This window comes from Diabrotica virgifera, chromosome 2 (genome assembly GCF_917563875.1).
Source record: "Diabrotica virgifera virgifera chromosome 2, PGI_DIABVI_V3a".
Classification (NCBI taxonomy): Eukaryota; Metazoa; Arthropoda; class Insecta; order Coleoptera; family Chrysomelidae; genus Diabrotica; species Diabrotica virgifera.
Genome location: NC_065444.1, coordinates 123,843,476 through 123,862,912, shown reverse-complemented (window position 1 = coordinate 123,862,912; position 19,437 = coordinate 123,843,476). Strand labels below are relative to the sequence as shown.

The 19,437-nt window shown below is 32.6% G+C and overlaps 1 protein-coding gene across 2 annotated transcripts in view; it reads right to left on the bottom strand.

The window, feature by feature from the left end:
- Nucleotides 1-19,437, bottom strand: part of LOC114324627 (ecdysone receptor) — a 1,502,986-nt gene that overhangs the window by 1,026,116 nt on the left and 457,433 nt on the right. The window lies entirely within an intron of this gene.

The window sequence follows — 19,437 nt, the reverse complement described above, 5'->3', positions numbered from 1 at the left end:
TACTAATTATGAAAACTACAAATTGTAAACAATTCTAATAAACAATTCTAATGAACAAATAATAACAAATAAACAAAAACTAATAAACAAAAGATAAATTATTACTTTTTTTTTAACATATAATTTTTATAAAAGTGCTCCCATTTCTCATTCTCAGATGAGAAATGCCAGCACTATTCATCTAAAAATAGTCACGAATAATTTTAAGTACAGGTCTAATCGACTTTATGATATTCTCAATGGTATTTCGGTGAGCCTCAGACCATTGAGTTTTAAAATTTCAGGTTTTTAGTTTAATTTTTTTTGTTTGATTAATAATTTTTTGATTTTTGATTTATTTTATTTTATTTTATATTTGATATTAATTTTTAATTTTTTATTATGTAAATATTTATTTAATTATTGCAATATTTTATTTTATATTTTTATATGTAATTTTAATTTTTTTTTTCTGTATAATTTCTTATTCAAATTCATAGAGATTGGATATTATTTACTTGATTTCTTCTTCGTCTAATATTATATAATTCTAATTGTTTCTTTGATATTATGTCCGGTAAATTATTTAGTGTATTAAATAATTCTTCATTTTGTATATTTTCTATATTTATGCCAACAAGGTCTCTTCTCATTCTTTGTAGTTCTTGTGTATTTGTTTGTCTTTCGCAAATAAAAACTATGTGTTCTGGTGTGCCTATTTCTCCACATTCACAATATTCATTGTCTTTTAAGTTAAATCTATGTAGGTATGTAGGGTACGGACCGTGCCCTGTAAGAAAATGGATTAATCCTTTTTTGGGTTAAAATAATTTGGTATATTATTTAAATTTGGAATAAAATTATAGAGACGTCTTGCTTTAGGGGAATTATCCCATTCGTTTTGCCATTTTCTATTTAATATTTCTTCTAATTCTCATTTTGTTCTGATTTCTATTCCCATTAATTGTATTATTTTTTCATAATTTTCTTTTCTTTGCCCGTTTGCCTACATGCACGTTTTTGTGCTTCCAAGTGCATGGGCATTACACCAGTCAATACTGTTAAAGCTGATGTTGCTGTAGTACTGAAGGCTCCTGTCATTCTAACAAGGAAACCTCTTTGTGCTTTATTCAGTTTTTCAATATTTGTATTATTTTTTAGTCTGTGTGCCCATACACTTGCACCGTACCCTACAATTGAGGCAAGTATCGTACTCAGGTATACGCGCATATGCTGGAACGGAATTCTATACTCCCTTTGTGCTAGGCTTGCAATGCAATGCATGACTTTCGCTGCCTTCTCACAGACGCTATTTATATGGTTTGTAAAGAGTCTTGGTTCATCGATTATGATACCAAGATATCTAGTTATTTTTGTTCATTTTATTGCTTTCCCCCTTATTTGTATACTTGGATTTTTTTCAAGTCTTCCCTTTATAAGGCTATATGTTGTTTTTGTTTCTGATATAGTTAGTTTAACTTTTTTCATCCATTCATTTATATTTTCAAGTACTCCATTTGATTTTATTTCTAGTTCTCTTCTTGAATTAGCATCTATGATAAGCAGCAAATCATCCGCATACGCTATGCTCCCTAGAACTTCAGGATCCACAGCTAACCGTTCCAGCAGTTCTTCTAACATTATGTCCCAAAAAATAGGTCCACACACTGAACCTTGTGGACAACCTTTAGTTATATGTCTCGTCTTTTTATCCATTGGACAACTTAAGCTGGCATATCGGTCTTGACAATAGTTTCTGAAACTTCCGTACAAGTTTCTGGGGCAATGCATCTGTCGAAGTCTTTCGAATAATGCCGGCCACCATAAATTGTCAAAAGCTCCAGAAACATCTATGAAGATCATCAAAACATACTTCTTTGTGCTCCCCCCAATTATATTAAAAACTTTATTAATAGCATCTTCTGTTGATTTTCCTTCCCTAAAGCCATATTGATTTGGATGAAGTCCAGTTTCGTGTCTTATTTGATTTAGTCTTTTACAAAGTATTTTTTCATGTACTTTCCCCATTGTGTTTAGTAAGCATATTGGTCTATAAGATTTAGGTAAAGTTGGATCTTTATCTTCTCCTTTACTTATAATTATAACTTCAGCTTGTTTAAAGTTGTTGGGAAACTTTTGTTGTCTTAGACATTCATTATATAAAGAAGTGAGTATAGGTATTAAGTACTCTGAAAGTGCCTGAAGAATTTCTACATGAATATTATCTGGCCCAGGAGCCTTTTTTCTTTTCATGTTTTTCATACATTCATATATTTCTTCTTCAGTAAATTCTTCTAACTGTCTTTCTTCTGGTATCTCATACTCTTGTATCATCAGTGTTCTAATATTTTTTTGTTCTATTGTTTCATTTTCTAAGTCGTCAGGAGGTAGTAATACATCTAGTAGTGTATCAGCTGAAACCTCCCAACTTTTTGTATATGATTCATCTGCTTCTGCTTCTGCATCATCTGCTTTTTGTAAAGTAGAAAGCAATGTTGGACATTTAAGTTTTTTAGATACAATTTTGTATGGGATACCCCACATATCTAATTCTAAATGTCTTGAAACAAAAGCTTCCCAACTTCTCGCTTTCGTTATATTTATTTCTTCTTCGTTTTTTAATCTTCTATACTCTCCTAGAAGTATTTGCCTCTCGAGAAAGATACTACTTCGTTGATATCGCTTTCGCGCATATCTTACTCTGCTTCTCATTCTCGTGAGGTTTTCCTTCCAGGCAAAGTTTTTTACTTTTTTATTATTGGATATTTTTGGAATTGCTGTATCCATTGCTTTTCTAATTGCTTTAGTTAATTCTTTTGTCGCAGTATTTATATTATCCCCTCTTTGTATCAGACGTGGTGCACGGAATTCAGACCTAAGTAGTTCAAAATTCGCTTTTCTTATATTGTACCTCAACGAAGACATTTCCGTATTACGTGGCTGTAGGTTACTCAAATTGAACGTTATGAGATTGTGATCACTTGTTGTTGCATGTTCAACTACTTTCCTGTCTAGAACTAGGTTTGCTGCTGCGACATTCGATAGAGTTATATCTATGTTACTAGATGCACCTGGGCCCTGATTCTAAATCAAATTTCGACCAAAAACAAGTCGCTTTCAATATGGCGACTGTCGAAATTATTTGACACGGAGATGAATGAATGGCCAAAAGCGAGGTTAGGTTTAGTTTAGATGTGTTTTGTTTATTTCTTGCAAGGAAAACTAAATCAAAAGGTATAATATAGCTGGGTTTAATTAAAATTTGCTTGTTTTGAGGAATTAGATAGAATAGTATTAAATTAGAAATATAATAATTGAGAATGTCCACAACATGAATCATCAACTCAATGAAAGATGTGAGGTAATAATCTGGGAAAATTAGTAAAAAACAAGGAAAATTAATTACCAGCTATTTTATTGCTGGACATGCTGAAATCAAATCTTAAGATTTCCTATATTAGTAATATAGCTGTGCAAAGTCCACAGAAAGTGTGCTATTTTGTTTATAAACAAATTAGCACTCCGAAATCTTTTTTTTTATTATTGCTCTATAACTCCGAAAATTTTAACTTTAAACCAAAACACTCACATAAAAATTGACAGTAATTTAATTCTGCACATTGATAATTTATTCCAATTTCCTTCGACGGAAATTTTCTTCGGAAAATTCGGGTTTTCCAAACAAAATCTTTAATTTTCAACTAAAATTTGAGGGAAGTAATTATTTATCAATAATTAAATAATTTGGTGACAGTGACATAAATCTTTTTTGTTATGAGTGTCTTGAAGATATGAAAATTTGTATGTACAAAGAGGACCGGAATTAAAAGGTATCTAATGGTTCAAAGATTAAAATCCTGTTGTTTATAACTCTGTCGCAAATGCCGGTCAAATTTGACCGGTTATACCTGGAATCACTCCTCGCAATTCAATTTGTTTTTCTTCGAAAAGGACACAGAAGCCGTGCTCTTTTCAACAGCGTTAACTTAATTTAATTTAATCTAATATTTTCTGAGGGGTTCTATTTGTTTATAAGCCAAAAAATTGTTTCTTTATAACATTCCTGAGACCGCTCAAATGGTCCAATTTCAATCCTGTAAGGTACGTTGAATAGGTATAGTGCTTTTTTATATGAAAATCATAGTTATTCTGGTGTATCATAATCTTTCTGGTTATTATTTCGACCGAAATTTTTTAATTAACATTTTAATTATTGCTAAACTATTGGTTAGATTGTCGCCGGTCTCCTGATATACAGAGAGGGGCTAAATTATAGAATAAATTCATTTTCTCTAAAATGGACGATTTTAGAGAAAAATCCCGAAACAGGTCGATTTTTATTTTTAAATTAAATTTCTTGGCATATATTTCAAACTAGTGACGTCATCCATCCGAGCGTGATGACGTAATTATTTTTTTAAATAGGAATATGGGTTCGTGTTGTAGCTCATTTACAAAGGCGTTCAATGCTCTATTCAGTATTATAAACATTAATATCATTATTTATACAGGGAGGCCAAAAAAAATTTTGAATTAAATTAATTGACGCAAGAAGAAGAATGCATGTAATTTATTTAACTCAAAATACATTCTATTGCTGTCAGAAAATAGAAAAAAATGTTTATTTTGCAAATAAACATTGCTTTTAGCTTAAATTAAAAGTTCAAACTGCCAATAGGTAGGAGGGAGGCTGTTTGTGATTTAATTTAAGCGAAAAGAAATGTTTATTTGTGAAATAAACCTTTTTTTCTATTTTCTGACAGCAGTACAATGTATTTTGAGTTAAATAAATTACATACATTCTTCTTTTTGCGCCAATTAATTTAATTCAAAAATTTTTTTGGCAACCCTGTATAAATACCTAATGATATTAATGTTTATATTACTGAATAGAGAATTAAACGCCCTTTCAAATGACCTACCACACGACCCCTATTCCCATTAACAAAATTATCGATTACGTCATCACGCTCAGATGGATGACGTCACTAGTATGAAATATATGCCAAAAAATTGTAATTTAAAAATAAAAATCGACCTCTTTCGGGATTTTGCTCCAAAATCGTCCGTTTTAAAGAAATGAATTTATTCCATAATTTAGCCCCTCTGTATAATCTACTATAATAAATCTTTCATGTCTTCAATTATTTAATTATTGATAAATAATTAGGTACTTCCCTAAAATTTTAATTGAAAATGGCAGATTTTTTGGGAAAACTCGGATTTTCTGAGTAAAATTTTTGTTGAAGGAAATCGGAAAAAAAATAACTTTGTGCAGAACTAAATTACGGTGAATTTTTATTTGAGTGTTTTTGGCTCAAAGGAAAAATTATAGGAGTTACAGACCACTAATTGAAAAAAAAAAGAAGATTTAGGAGTGCTAATTTGTTTTATAAATAAAATAACACACTTTCTGCGGACTTGTCATACCCCATATTACTAATATATGCAATCTAGATTCGATTTTAGCAATAAAATAGCTGGTAAATAATTTTTCCCAAATATGGTATTTTTTCGATAATTTTCCCAGACTATCAACAAAATCCAAGAAACCGAAGCGCCAACCCAAATTCTGAGCAGTCTCAACATGATAAGGTTAATATCCCCAAGAATCGCTATACTCTCCGGCTGTCATGGCGGTGTCGAAATGAAATTGCGACTGTCGAAATGAATTAGAATCAGGGCCCTGCTCTATAGGTATGGCCACTATAATAATATTCATTGGTTTGAAATATTTTTTTGTAGTTCAGTCGTCCGCGATTTATCTCTCAAGAAAAATCGCTCGCAAGCCTGGCCGTATCCTTTCGCCTTTGAAATCTCCAAATACAGTAGCCATAAACTGTACGACCCATTGAGCCGCACTAGGCTGCTTCGGAGCACTTTTGTCGGCTTCAGTTCACTGCCGTGCCTTCATTCTGCTCTCTGGTATATAGTAGAAAGTAGTACTGAATCCAGATTTTATCAACGGTTAGTTTCAAAATAGACGGACCACTCTGCAGCGCTACTCTGTGGATTCACAAAGTAGTTTCCGATGATTAAACGTAAATTCTTATGTAAATTAAACGTGCCATTCCAAACGAGCGATTGTGGCCAGCCACAGTAAAAATCAACTATGACCTTCAATTTCAAGTTTTTACAAAAAAGTTAATAGTAGTTTAATTCGTATAGCTTATATTCTAAGAATAAACTCTTAAATCACGCGCCTTTCGATTATAGAACTACAACCCCTTCGCAAGAAAAGTGCAGTCACTGAAGGTAAAAATCAACTATGACCTTCGATTTCGGTAAATCTCCATTCATTTTCACGAATTGACAATAACAACTTGGGGTTTTAGCCTGGGGTATATGTCACCCCTTCTCAGGGGTGAAAATTACTTTATTAAAAATAACCCCACAAATCGAGAGAGGGACAAATTGTAAGCAAAATTTGTTATATGATGTAATTAAAATAAATCAATACTTTTTGAGTTATTAAAGATCAAATATTTTAATAATTTTAACTATTTAGAATGGGAAATAAGCCACAATATTATTAAAAAATGATTTTTATTAACGTTTCAGAACAACAAATATTTTAATTTTTGTGAAAGAAAATGCATGCTTTAAGCGATTTTTCATAAATAACTCAAAAACTGTAAGTTTTTACAAAAAAGTTTTTACCACTAAAATTGAAGCTAATAAAAAATATAATAAGTTGCTTACTTGAAAAACCTTTTAAGTTTAATTTAAAGTAAGTTATTGGTAATTACATGTATATTTTTTTCTGCGACTGTTCAAATCTAAGGATTCAAGTTTAAATAACGGGAAAGAGATGCATTTTATAACACTTAGGTACTAAATACTTGTTAAAGTACTTAGAAATACCTATCAAAAATGAGCTCCAGAAAAAGTTGATAGCATCAAAATCTGCTCACCAATTTTCGTGAAAATGAATTGAGATTTACCGAAATCGAATCTCATAGTTGATTTTTACCTTCAGTGACTGCACTATAGAAACAAAATGGCAATTCAATAATTGAGATGCGTATACTCGTAAATTATTAAACGATATCTAGTCGCCAAATAATTAATTTAAATTATTTTAAGTACAACTCTCTCTTAAGCCGGGAATATGGGATGGTTTTCTTGCTAAGGGGTTGTAGCACAGTAATCTAAAGGCGCGTGATTTAAGAGTTTATTCTTAGAATATAAGCTATACGAATTAAACTACTATTAACTTTTTTGTAAAAACTTACAGTTTTTCAATGATTTACGAAAACCCGCTTCAAAACATGCATTTTTTTCACGAATATTTAAAATTTTTGATCTTTAATAACTTAAAAAGTATTGACTTATTTTAATAACTTTATATAATAAATTTTGCTTATAATTTGTTCTTTTATAGATTTGTGCAGTTATTTTTTATCAAATAATTTTCACCCCCGAGAAGGGGCGGTATCCACCCTCAAGGTAAAGGCGCAAGGTGGTACCGTGTCACCTTTGTTTCTTGAGGTATCCTCTAACCACTGACCAATTTTCGTGAAAATCGATGAAGGTTCAGCGAAATTGAAGGTAATCGTTGATTTTTACTTTCAGTGACTGCACTATACAAAATAAATTGCAATTTACTGATCTAAATGCGCGTAATTTGGAAGCTTATAAATTATTAAATGATATGTAGTCGCCAAATAATTAATTTAATGCATTTTAAGTACAACTTTCTCTTAAGCCGGGAAGATAGGGCGGTTTTCTTGCGAAGGGGTTGTAGCTCAATAATCGAAATGCACGTGATTTAATAGTTTATTCTTAGAGTATATAAGCTATAGGAATTATATCCGCAATACGATATATTTTAAGTTTTCTCAGCATTTTTCTCTTAAGTTAAATCAATTAAAAGGTTGTTTGGGGGTGAAGGGGATGAGCTCAAAAATCGAAACTATATAATTTCAAGAGCTCATAAATAGCTCGTAATTCTGCCGCAAAACCGATTCAATATTCCTATTTTTAAGTAGTGGGGGGGGGGGGGGGTTGAGTTAAAGTATTAAATTCCTGCTCAGTGGAACGAGCTCAAAATTTTTAGTTTGCGGAATATGAGAGCTCATAAATAGCTCATAAATCAGGACTATTTGTTTTTTAATTTTTGCAAGTGGGGGGGGGGGGGCAGCTCAACACGGGTAAAAAAAAGAGACGGAGTTCTAACGAAAATCTACAGAGTAACAAGAAGAGGTAGCATAAGGAACATAGAGATTAAGAAAAGAATGGGAATAAACTCAGATATAGACTGTATCGAACAGAAGAGATTTACTTGGTACGGACATATCAAAAGAGCAGATCAAAATCGTTGGATAGAGTAACAGGAGTCAGGAATACAGTGAAAACGGTTTAAATCCTTAGTATATATAGTTTTTTAAAATTTTAAATTTAATAACAACATAATTACAATACAAAATAAAAGCAAAAAGTTATCATTGTTTAACTTCCTCTACAGTGATGAGCCCGCTAACGATAACCGGCAAAATAACGCAAAAAAGGGCAAACATATTAAGTTGTGAGATAAAAAGAAAAACTAGTGGAGGTGGGAGATTTAGCGATAAAAATATTCACTTGCATTCTATTTATTGTTTCCCACCTTTAGACGTATCAGAGGAGTATGTCAACTAAAATTGTCACTGTGACAGTGGCAGTTGCAAAACTCGTCTGATACGTCTAAAGGTGGGAAACAATAAGTAAAATGTAAATTTTACCCACTTCCACTAGTTTCATTTCTGTTTATCTCACAACTGAATATGTTTTTCATCTTTTGCGTTATTTTGCCGGTTATTAGCGCGCTCATCACTGGATTGCGTAGTTTCTCGTATAGTGGAATGTGGCCATTCTATAGGTCTCAATTGAGATAAACATAACAATTTAACATTAAATTAAAGAGTTTAGATGTTGTTTACAAAAATAATTTTACTTGTCTATTATCATCATCATCAATAGCTATTCCATCCATCGTCGGATGTAAGCCTCCCTAACTCACCAACGTGGCAACCAAATGGCGTGGCAATGGCGTGCAAGTGGTGTGGTGTCCCAGTGGCAGGTAGAATTGCTAAACCTGGATAAACATATGAAGTACCTTTCGATACATGGGACTGTACATGTTTATACAGGTTTAGCAATTCTACCTGCCACTGGGACACCACACCATTGCACGCCATTGCCACGTCATTTTTGGTTGCCACGTTGGTAAGCGCTCTCGCTTAAGGCTTACATCTGACGAAGGATGGAATAACTGTCAATGATGATGATAATATTATCAAGTAAAGTTATTTTTGTAAAAAAACATCTGTCTAAAATCCAATCATTGTGAGAATAATTTATTTATTGTAAGGTTTTAAGCATACTTAATATTTTTTATGTAAAATACGTGTGAGAATATATTATCTACAATTTTTCAAAATTACATTACAAAATTGCATTACGACTTTCAATCAAACATTTTGCCTACCTTGAATCTTAATAATCCCATCACAAAATATCTCGAAATCTCATTGAAGAAAGTGAAATCAACGTCTGACACTACCAGCAAAAAATGTTGACACAATAATTTATAGAAACAACGTCTGAATATATATAGTGCCGATGTATTTGTGATAATTTGTTAAAATTTATGAAGTAGCAAATTGCCAAATTATTTGTGCTCAATAAAAATAAAATTGTTGGATTTATATTTATTGGGAAAGGTCAGTGGTGGATTAAATAGATCACAATATTTATAGTACGAAATTTTTGCCCTATAAATATAACAATTTGCTAGTTTTTTTTGGTTTAATATATTCATTATCCAAATTGGTAAAAAACAAGTATTTTTGTTCGGAATATGTATAAGTATAATGGCAGGGGAGCCCAAGCGGGGATTTTTGTAGTTACTCGAGCGCTTCAGAAATTCACATGAGCAGAAACCTTGTAGGTACCCTGTAAATGTACCCCTACCATATATGGACTTTTAATACAGGGGCAGGGGAGTTCGTTAAGGGGACCCGAAAAAAAATCTATCCTTAAAAAAACTCGAATTCATCAGATTAAGACACGGTAAGTTAAGTACTGGCTGGTATTTCCAACCTCACTTAAGCCAAAGCTTACTTTAAGCCTTTGCTTAAGCTTAGATGCCTGTATTTCCACTTCAATTTGAGGCTTAAGCCTAGGCTTAAACCAAATAATTTTAAGCTCGCGCGGGAGTTGGTTTAAGCCTTTACTTAAAAATTGTTTTCTGTTTTTTGAGGTTATTTCCATAGATTATTAATTAGAAAGTTATTTTGAAAACCAACTTTTGAGTAATAACGTTATTATAGTATATTAGATTATTAAATAATAATCTATTAATCTATTAAATTTATTAATCGTAATAACGATTATAAATTCTTACTACTTTTGGAAGGTGTAGGCACATGAAAATTATTTGTTTCTACAATGCTTGGTAGGTATATTTATTTTACAAAAATAAATTTACTTTCGAATTTGACATTTTAAGGAATATATCCAATAAACAAAATTACAAAGACGGTTCTATTGCTTATGCAAAATAACAATAAAAATATAACCAGAGAAAATATAGACAATAAACTAACAAAACAACACATGTACCATGTACACAAAATTAATTGAAGTAAATGACATTGATACAGATGACAAGATAAAATTAAATGTCAACAGTAGTGGTTTTTACATCAGAACAGTTAGTTCTGGCATTTTGACGTATTCAGAGGTACCAAACCAATTAACTTTACAGTAGTTGAGCATCAGTTTAGTTAAGGAAATGATGGAAATACGGCACTCGGCTTAAGCTTCTCCTTAACTTTTGACACAGGCTTAGCCAAGCAAAAGCTTAAGTAGCTATTGAAATACTGGCCCTACATGTAGACCAGTGTATATTAAAAAAATCTGACGATTTGAGCTGGGCGTATGGAAATGGGTGAGTCACAAAGTTTCACAAAAAAAAACGAATATTTCGCGAAATGAACATCAGATTCAAAAACTGAAAAATTCCTGTTCAATATTTTTCAAAAATCTATCGAATGACACCAAACACGACCACCCAAGGAGGTGGGGTGGGGGGTGACTTTAAAATCTTCAATAGGAGCCCCCATTTTTATTGCAGATTTGGATTTCTTACGTAAAAATAAGTAACTTTTGTTCGAGACATTTTTTCGAATTATGGATAGATGACGCTATAATCAGAAAAAACGATTTTTGGAAATGGAAAATTTAATTAAAAAATGGAATGTTCACACCAAAATGGAAAAGCTATACTAATTTAGGCATACGGAATAGAACTATGGGGCTGCAGTAAACCTTCAAATACGAAGATACTCCAAACATTCCAATCCAAAATACTCCGTACGATAAGTAAAGCTCCATTTTACGTATCCAACCAAATAGGCGAAGCAATAAAGCACTGAACCTCCGAAAAAAAACGACAAGACGGATCTTAATAATTCTTTTTGCATTCGATTCGTGAATGCGCCAGGAAACTTTGTGACCCCTAGGCATGAGATAATATTGAGAAACTGCATACAAAAATACATTCTTAAAGAGCATCTCAAACGGACAATAAAAAAAATCAGAACTCATCAATTACCGGCGGAAATGAATTCAATTTTGTTGCTCGATGGTTTTGGGGTAGTTTAAAACGAATATGACGTAGTAAGTGATCTCCGGAGTACCTGGTGCCCAGGGTACCTACTGTTTACCTCGTATTCTGGAGTTTCGGCAAATTCATTAATAAATTAGTCAAAAATTATTACTCGGGGGTTTTTGGGGTCGCTGAAGACGAACATGACATCGGAAGTGATTCTGGAGTACCTAGTGCCCAGGGCACCGACTGTTTACCTTGTCTCCTGGAGCTTTCGATAATTTTGATAGGTAATTAGTCAAAAGTTGATACTTATGGGTTTTTGTGCTCTCTGAGAACGTATTTAATACCGAAGACGATATTCTGAGCAACCTTGTAACGGTCCACCCGTTATAATATCATTTTTAGCGCTTTAATTATTTTTATAATTATTTTCTCTTGACCTCCCAATTAATTTCTTAATTTTCTCGTAAAGGACTTCTCATGTGACGTCACACTGTACGGAACATAGTTGTTTCGTGTTCGAGTTTGACGTTTTCCTCGCTGAATGAGAGAGGAATGTTCTTTACTTGGCTTGTGGCTGTGAAGTTGGTTGGTTTGGTACTTGGTACTGGTACCATAAAATGGCGGATGAGTTCCATACAAATTTTATTTAATATCCAGTTTTAAAGTCAAAAGTTACCAGCAAGGGTTGTCTGGAGTTAGGGAGACATGTGTGTGACAACTCCTTTTGGAGTCGGAATAGGAATCATTCGGTGAGATTTATTTTTTATATAATAATTTTTTGTTAGTCTCATAACTATATGTTAGCTTGTATAATATTTGAAATAGTAGTTTCATTGGTAAATTTTCTGAGTCAACCCATTAAGTGAAATATATAGTTTATTTCGATTATTTAATATCCATTCAAGGAAAATTATATATTAATAGATTTTGGTTAGACATAACCAAACATGCAATTCTCAATTAATATTGGAAATAATTATCATTTCTCTGTAGGTTTTAAATTTATTGAACATCCAATATTTTATAAATTCAATATATTTTTACAGATATTCCCTGAGATAGATCATATTCAAATTTCACACTCAATGTCATTTGTTCATGTCTTCACACTCAAAATAGTTCAAGGTTACCTGAGATTGGTTTTTGTTCTATTTTTAATGGTCGGTTTTTCTATACTATTGCTTCTAAAAAGTTTCCTCAATTATTTCTTCTTCCCTTTACTTTTTGCTCATGTTTAAAATAAGAAATAAAACTGGGAATGTTTTTAGGCATTTGGAAGAAACCCTAAGATGAAACCGTAGTCCCTTTGACCACCTAGGGAAACCATTACAGCCACAGTCAAGTCACTCTGGGAGTATGTCGATTTGGGAGCAAGCTATGGGACATTCCAGTCCCATTTTTGTAATCTTTCCACCTGTACCTACAGGAACATGGTTCAGCACCTCCTCTGGTGCTAATTTCATGGATTGCAGCATCGGACTTTACCTTGAAGTATTTGGATGAAGGGATTGGTTTGGGAACATTTAGAGTTTGTGGTTTGAGTAACTATTGTGCTTATACAGGGTGTCCAAAAACTCTACCGACAAACGAAGACAGGAGATTCCTCAGATAATTTTAAGACATTTTAACCCAATTGACCTAGTCCGAAAATGCTTCCTAAGGAAGCTAGAGCTCTTTGAAGATGGCGTCATGTAATTAGTTTTTCTTAAATACCTCCAGAACGCTTCTATTTAGAAAAACGAAAATTGTTATGCGTATTTACTTTTCACAAATGAATCGATTCCATCCATTGCGAATTTCTAATACCGGTCATAGGCGTCCGTTTTGGGTAGGGCAACGGTTATTTTATCGCCTAACTTATTTGTCTTTAATTTTTGAGCATTTTTGACTCTGAATTATTAAATTGTGAGATATTATAGTACTAAAAGGGACTCTTACTTTAAATCGATAGGATACACCGTTTTCTAGAAAAATCGATTTGAAAATTTTTCGTTCTTTGAATTAAAAAAAAAGTTTCAAAAAAAAACTATTTAGAAAGATGAAAACTGGTACATTTATTTATATTCCCGAGACTAATCGATTTCATTAATGGCGAATTTCTAGTACCGGTCATAGGCGTCCGTTTTGGGTAGGTCAACAGTTATTTTATAGCATCAATTTATTGTCTTTAATTTTTAAATATTTTTGACACTATATTATTCAATTATGAGATATTCGAGTACGAAAAGTTACTCTTGCTTTAAGTTGGTAAAATACATCGTTTTTTTTAATTTAATTCAATTTTTTTTTCAAATTCCCAATACTAAAAACTTCCAAATCGATTTTTCTAGAAAACGGTGTGTCCTACCGACTTAAGGTAAGAGTACCTTTTAGTACTAGAATAGCTCACAATTTAATAATCCAGTATCAAAAATGCTTAAAAGTTAAAGACAAAAAAGTTATGCGATAAAATAACCGTTGCCCCACCCAAAACGAACGCCTATGACCGGTACTAGAAATTTACAATAGATGGAATCAATTCATTTCTGGAAAGTAAATATGTATACAAATTTTCATTTTTCTAAATAGAAGCGTTTTAGAGGTATTTAAGAAAAACTAGTTACTTGGCGCCATCTTCAAAGAGCTCTAGCTCCCTTAGGAAGCATTTTTGGACTAGGTGAATTGGGTTAAAATGTCTTAAAATTATCTGAGGAATCTCCTGTCTTTGTTTGTCGGTTGAGTTTCTGGACACCCTGTATTTCAGACATTTGGTTTACATGTTATTAATTTTTTCAGATTTAGTTTACTTTTTTTATATATTTGTATATTAATATTTGACTCCCGAACTAGTGTATCTATGGTAAGTTACTTGCGTACACAAGGTAATAAGCCTAGAAAATTAGGTTTTGTATTTTATTATTGGTTTGACATTTATTTTGTAATATTACTTGCTTGTTTCCCAAATATTTTATTGTTATTCGCTTTATTCCATTTGTTCGGTTAATTTAGGTCATCGTCTCGGTATTTATCTCAACTTCATTTCTATTTCATTCATTGTATTTAACTTGCTTAATTCATCATTGTATCTTCTCTTCGTCAGGCTTGTGCCTATTTATTTATATATTTTCAATATTTTTCGGGTTTAATTTAGTTGTACGTAGACGTAGCAAGCGTACTATAACCATTTGGTAGAAGACTCACGTGAGTTGTACCCTATATGTAAGTAAGAGGTACTTATGTAATGTTGTAACCGATAACATTATTGTTGTTATCTTAGATATAACCTTTGTATAACTTTTGTCATGTTAGAGTCACAGTATATGCTTTGTCTAACTCAGAGATTGTTAAAAATTTGGTAGTTATTTTTAATAAATATTTACTTATTTTGTATATCATTCATTTTATTATTCCTTTATGTTCACTATTACAGATTTAATATATTTAATATTTGACAGCAGTGTAAGATACCTGGGAGAATGATCGAAGATAATTTTCATGGCGGCCATGATTTGTTAGTTTTATTTGTTTTGTTCGTCTTTAGCAATTATTCATCTTCATTCATTTTCAGTACATTATTCTTAGTTTATTATTTCACCTTTTAGTCATCATTACTATCTACTTAGAGCTACTGTTCTTCGACAGGCATGCAAACGAGCCGTATCCATCCTTGAGTGTCAAGTTGTTCTCTTGCATCTCATGCTAGCCAACTCTATTCAGTTTGCCTCTGTCTCTTCACTTCTACATCCTTCCACTTTCCTCCACTAATACTACTGGAAAAGAGTATTTTTCCTACTGCGGCTGCTCAACGTAGAAGCCACTTCACTCTCTTCTTTACATCCCATCTATTTTCATTTGTGTCCCACTAGTTACAGTTACTTCCTTTTTCCTTACTTCTGTTGGAGTATATCCTTCTTTTTACTTTCACTCCAACAGAAGTTTTATTATTTTTGTTATAACCTCTACATCACAGAGTTTTATTTCATATCTTTAAAAAATAACATTTTTTTTTAAATTTAGCGCTTCAAATTCTGTTGGTAACATTGATGAATCTTTATAAAATCGATGGTACCACTGCGTATGAAACGAAGGAGAGAATAGAGAAAGTAAAAAATACAATCTCCCGCTTAAAATATATCCGTGGCTTAGTGCTAAAAGAGCCAATGTCAATATTTTACTTTTTTGTACAGCTTTATTTAAAATTTAATATTGACAAAACAAAACACAAAAAATTGGCATTGTCCATTTTAACACCAAGGCACAATATGTGGCTAATACAGTATACTTCCTACTATAGATGCCTTCACCCATCATTTAAAAAGGATTTACTTCCAAGTCCAAAGTTGTATGTATGGAGAAGGTGAAGACAGTTTGGATCCAACACAGTGGGGATGGGAATTAATGGATAAATCGTTTTCTCATAAAAATGACTCAAATGCCTGGTCCACCCAGTAAAATGAATTTGATATTCTGTAGTTGCAAGACAGACTGCGGAAATTCATGTGGGCGCAGGAAACATGGCCTAAATGGTCCGTTGCATGTAAAAATTGTGCAGGAGTAAATTGTACTGTGTAATTCAGATAGTCTAATAAATCCATTGGGAAGCGAAGAAGAAGAAAATAATGAAATAGAAACATCTATGTATCCATCCATTTAATTGTTTTTTTTTAAATAAATGTATTTTTATAATACAAAATCGAAGAATTCGCATTAAAACCAACCGCAATCTATATTACATATCTTGAAGACCATTATCATTAAAAAATTTACTTTTGGTGAATCCAATAATTTCCAAGTTTAGAGGTTTGACTGATTCTATAACGAAAATTCCAGAAATTTACGTAAAAAGTAGGTATCCTAGGCACCAGATATTCTGGAGATAATTTTCAATGGCATCTTCTTTTTCAGCGAACCCAAAAACACCCAAGTAATGATTTTTGACTAATTGTTTAATGAACTTGCCGAAAACTCCAGAAGACGAGATAAACAGTAGGTACCCTGGGCACCAGGTACTCCGGAGATCACTTCCGACGTCATATTCGTTTTCAGCGACCCCAAAAACCCCCAAATAATGATTTTTGGTTAATTTTTTAATGAATTTGCCGAAAACTCCAGAAGACTGGGTAAACAGTAGGTACCCTGGGTACCAGGTACTTCAGAGATCACTTTCGACGTCATATTCGTTTTAAGCGACCCCAAAAACCTCCCGAGTAACAAAATTGAACTCATTTCCGCCGATAATAATTGATGAGTTCTGAATTTTTTTTATTGACTGTTTGAGATGCAATTTAAGAATGCATCTTTTGTATGCAGTTTTTCAATATTATCTCATGGCTAGGGTTTACAAAGTTTCCTGGCAGAAGAATTATTAAGATCCGTCTTGTCGTTTTTTTTTTCGGAGTTAAGGCTGATTTTAGTGCTTTAATGCCTCGCCTAAGACACTTCACAATGATCTAGAGATCCCACTAATCAAGGACATAATAAAGAATAGTTCAATAAAATATAATAATCGCACTACTGACCACAACAACGAATTGATAAAATAATTTATTCACCCAAACACTTGCTGAAAGAAGACTGAAGAGAATATGACCAGACGACCTACCACAATAATACTTAGAGAACCGTCACTGGACGGTACCTAACTCACCTTAATTGACTTACAGACTATTTACTTATTACTCTGTAAATAGAGTAGATTGGAAAAATGCAGTGTATCAAAAAAAAATGGAAAACTTAACTTAAGAGGAAACAGTAGCGATCAACAGGTAGCAGAAACGCGTTCCAAGATTACGGCTGTATTTTTGAATATTTTTTCGAGATATTTGGCACACGTATTCGTAATATAATAAAAAATGGCGGTACAGAGCCCAATTTGAAAAATATATTAATATGTGGAAATTACTCTATAATTAAATACAATATTAAAAAACGAGCCTGTACCGCCATTAAGAAGAACAAAAAATACACTTTCTTCAAATAAACTTTTTTATCCCATGCCTAGATTTTGTGTCATTTTGGAACTACATACTAAAAATTTTTATTTCATTAGTAGTTCCAAAATGACACAAAATCTAAGCATCGGATAAAAAAGTTTATTTGAAGAAAGTGTATTTTTTGTTCTTCTTAATGGCGATACAGGCTCGTTTTTTTAATATTGTATTTAATTACAGAGTCATTTCCACATATTAATATATTTTTCAAATTGGGCTCTGTACCGCCATTTTTTATTATATTACGAATACGTGTGCCAAATATCTCGAAAAAATATTCAAAATTACAGCCGCAATCGTGGAACGCGTTTTCGCTACCTGTTGATCGCTACTGTTTCCTCTTAACTTTTTATTGGTTTTAGAACTTTCTTCATAACCCAATAGAGTTGTGATGAAAAACCTTTCGTCCCCTATAGTATAGTATAGTTGATCCAAAAGATTGCATAACCCAGACATCCAAAGTGAAAGTTATCCTTCAACACCAAATTGTTCTATATGGTCCACATAATGTCCAGAAAAAAGTCACACCATTTTGAGCGTCGGGTTTGGGGGGGAGAGGGGGGAGAAATCGGTAAATTCGTAGTTTTTTAAGTTTTTCGCCAATATTTCTAAAACTATGCGGTTTAGCATGAACAACCCTCTATACAAAATTGTTCTACATAAAATTTGAAATAAAAAAGGCCCTATGCATAATTTTTCTAAAATGAATGGTTCCTATGTTACGGAGGTAGTATAGTATAACTGGTCCAAAAAAAGGCCTAACCCAAACATCCAAAGTAAAAGTTTTCCTCCAACACCAAAATGTTCTATATGGTCCACATATTGTTCAGTCAAAAGTTACACCATTTTGAGCGTCCGGTTTCGGAGGGAGATGGGAGAGAAACCGGTAAATTAGTAGTTTTTTTACGTTTTTCGTCAATATTTCTAAAACTATGCTTTACCGTAAACAATATTATATACAAAAATGTTCTACATGATATTTAAAACAAAAAATGTTCTATACATAATTGTTATAAAATCAACGGTTCCAGAGTTACGGAGGGTGAAAGTCGAGGTTTTCGATACTTTTTATATTTTTTGGGCAACATTTATGACATAACTAACTATACCAAAAACCCAGACATCCAAAGTGAAAGTTATCCTCCAACACCAAATTGTTCTATATGGTCCACATAATCTTCAGAAAAAAGTCACACCATTTTGAGCGTCAGGTTTGGGGGGGGGGAGGGGGGGGGAGGGGGGGGGAGGGGGGGGAGAAATCGGTAAATATAAAAAGTATCCAAAACCTCCACTTTTCACCCTCCGTAACTCTGGAGCCGTTAATTTTATAACAATTATGTATACAACCTTTTTTGTTTTAAATTTTATGTAGAACATTTTTCTATAGAACATTCCTTACGCTAAAGCATAATTTTAGAAATATTGATGAAAAACTTAAAAAAAACTACTAATTTACCGACTTCTCCCCCATCTCCCCCCAAACCGGACGCTCAAAATGGTGTAACTTTTTACTGAACAATATGTGGACCATATAGAACAATTTGGTGTTGAAGGAAAACTTTTACTTTGGATGTCTGGGTTAGGCCTTTTTGTGGACCAATTATACTATACTACCTCCGTAACTTTGGAACCGTTCATTTTAGAAGGGCTATGCATAGGGCCTTTTTTATTTCAAATTTAATGTAGAACAATTTTGTGTAGAAGGTTGTTCATGCTAAACCGCTTAGTTTTAGAAATATTGACGAAAAACTTAAAAAACTACGAATTTGCAGATTTCTCCCCCCTCTCCCCCCCCCAAACCCGACGCTTAAAATGGTGTGACTTTTTTCTGGACATTGTGTGGACCATATAGAACAATTTAGTGTTGGAGGATAACTTTCACTTTGGATG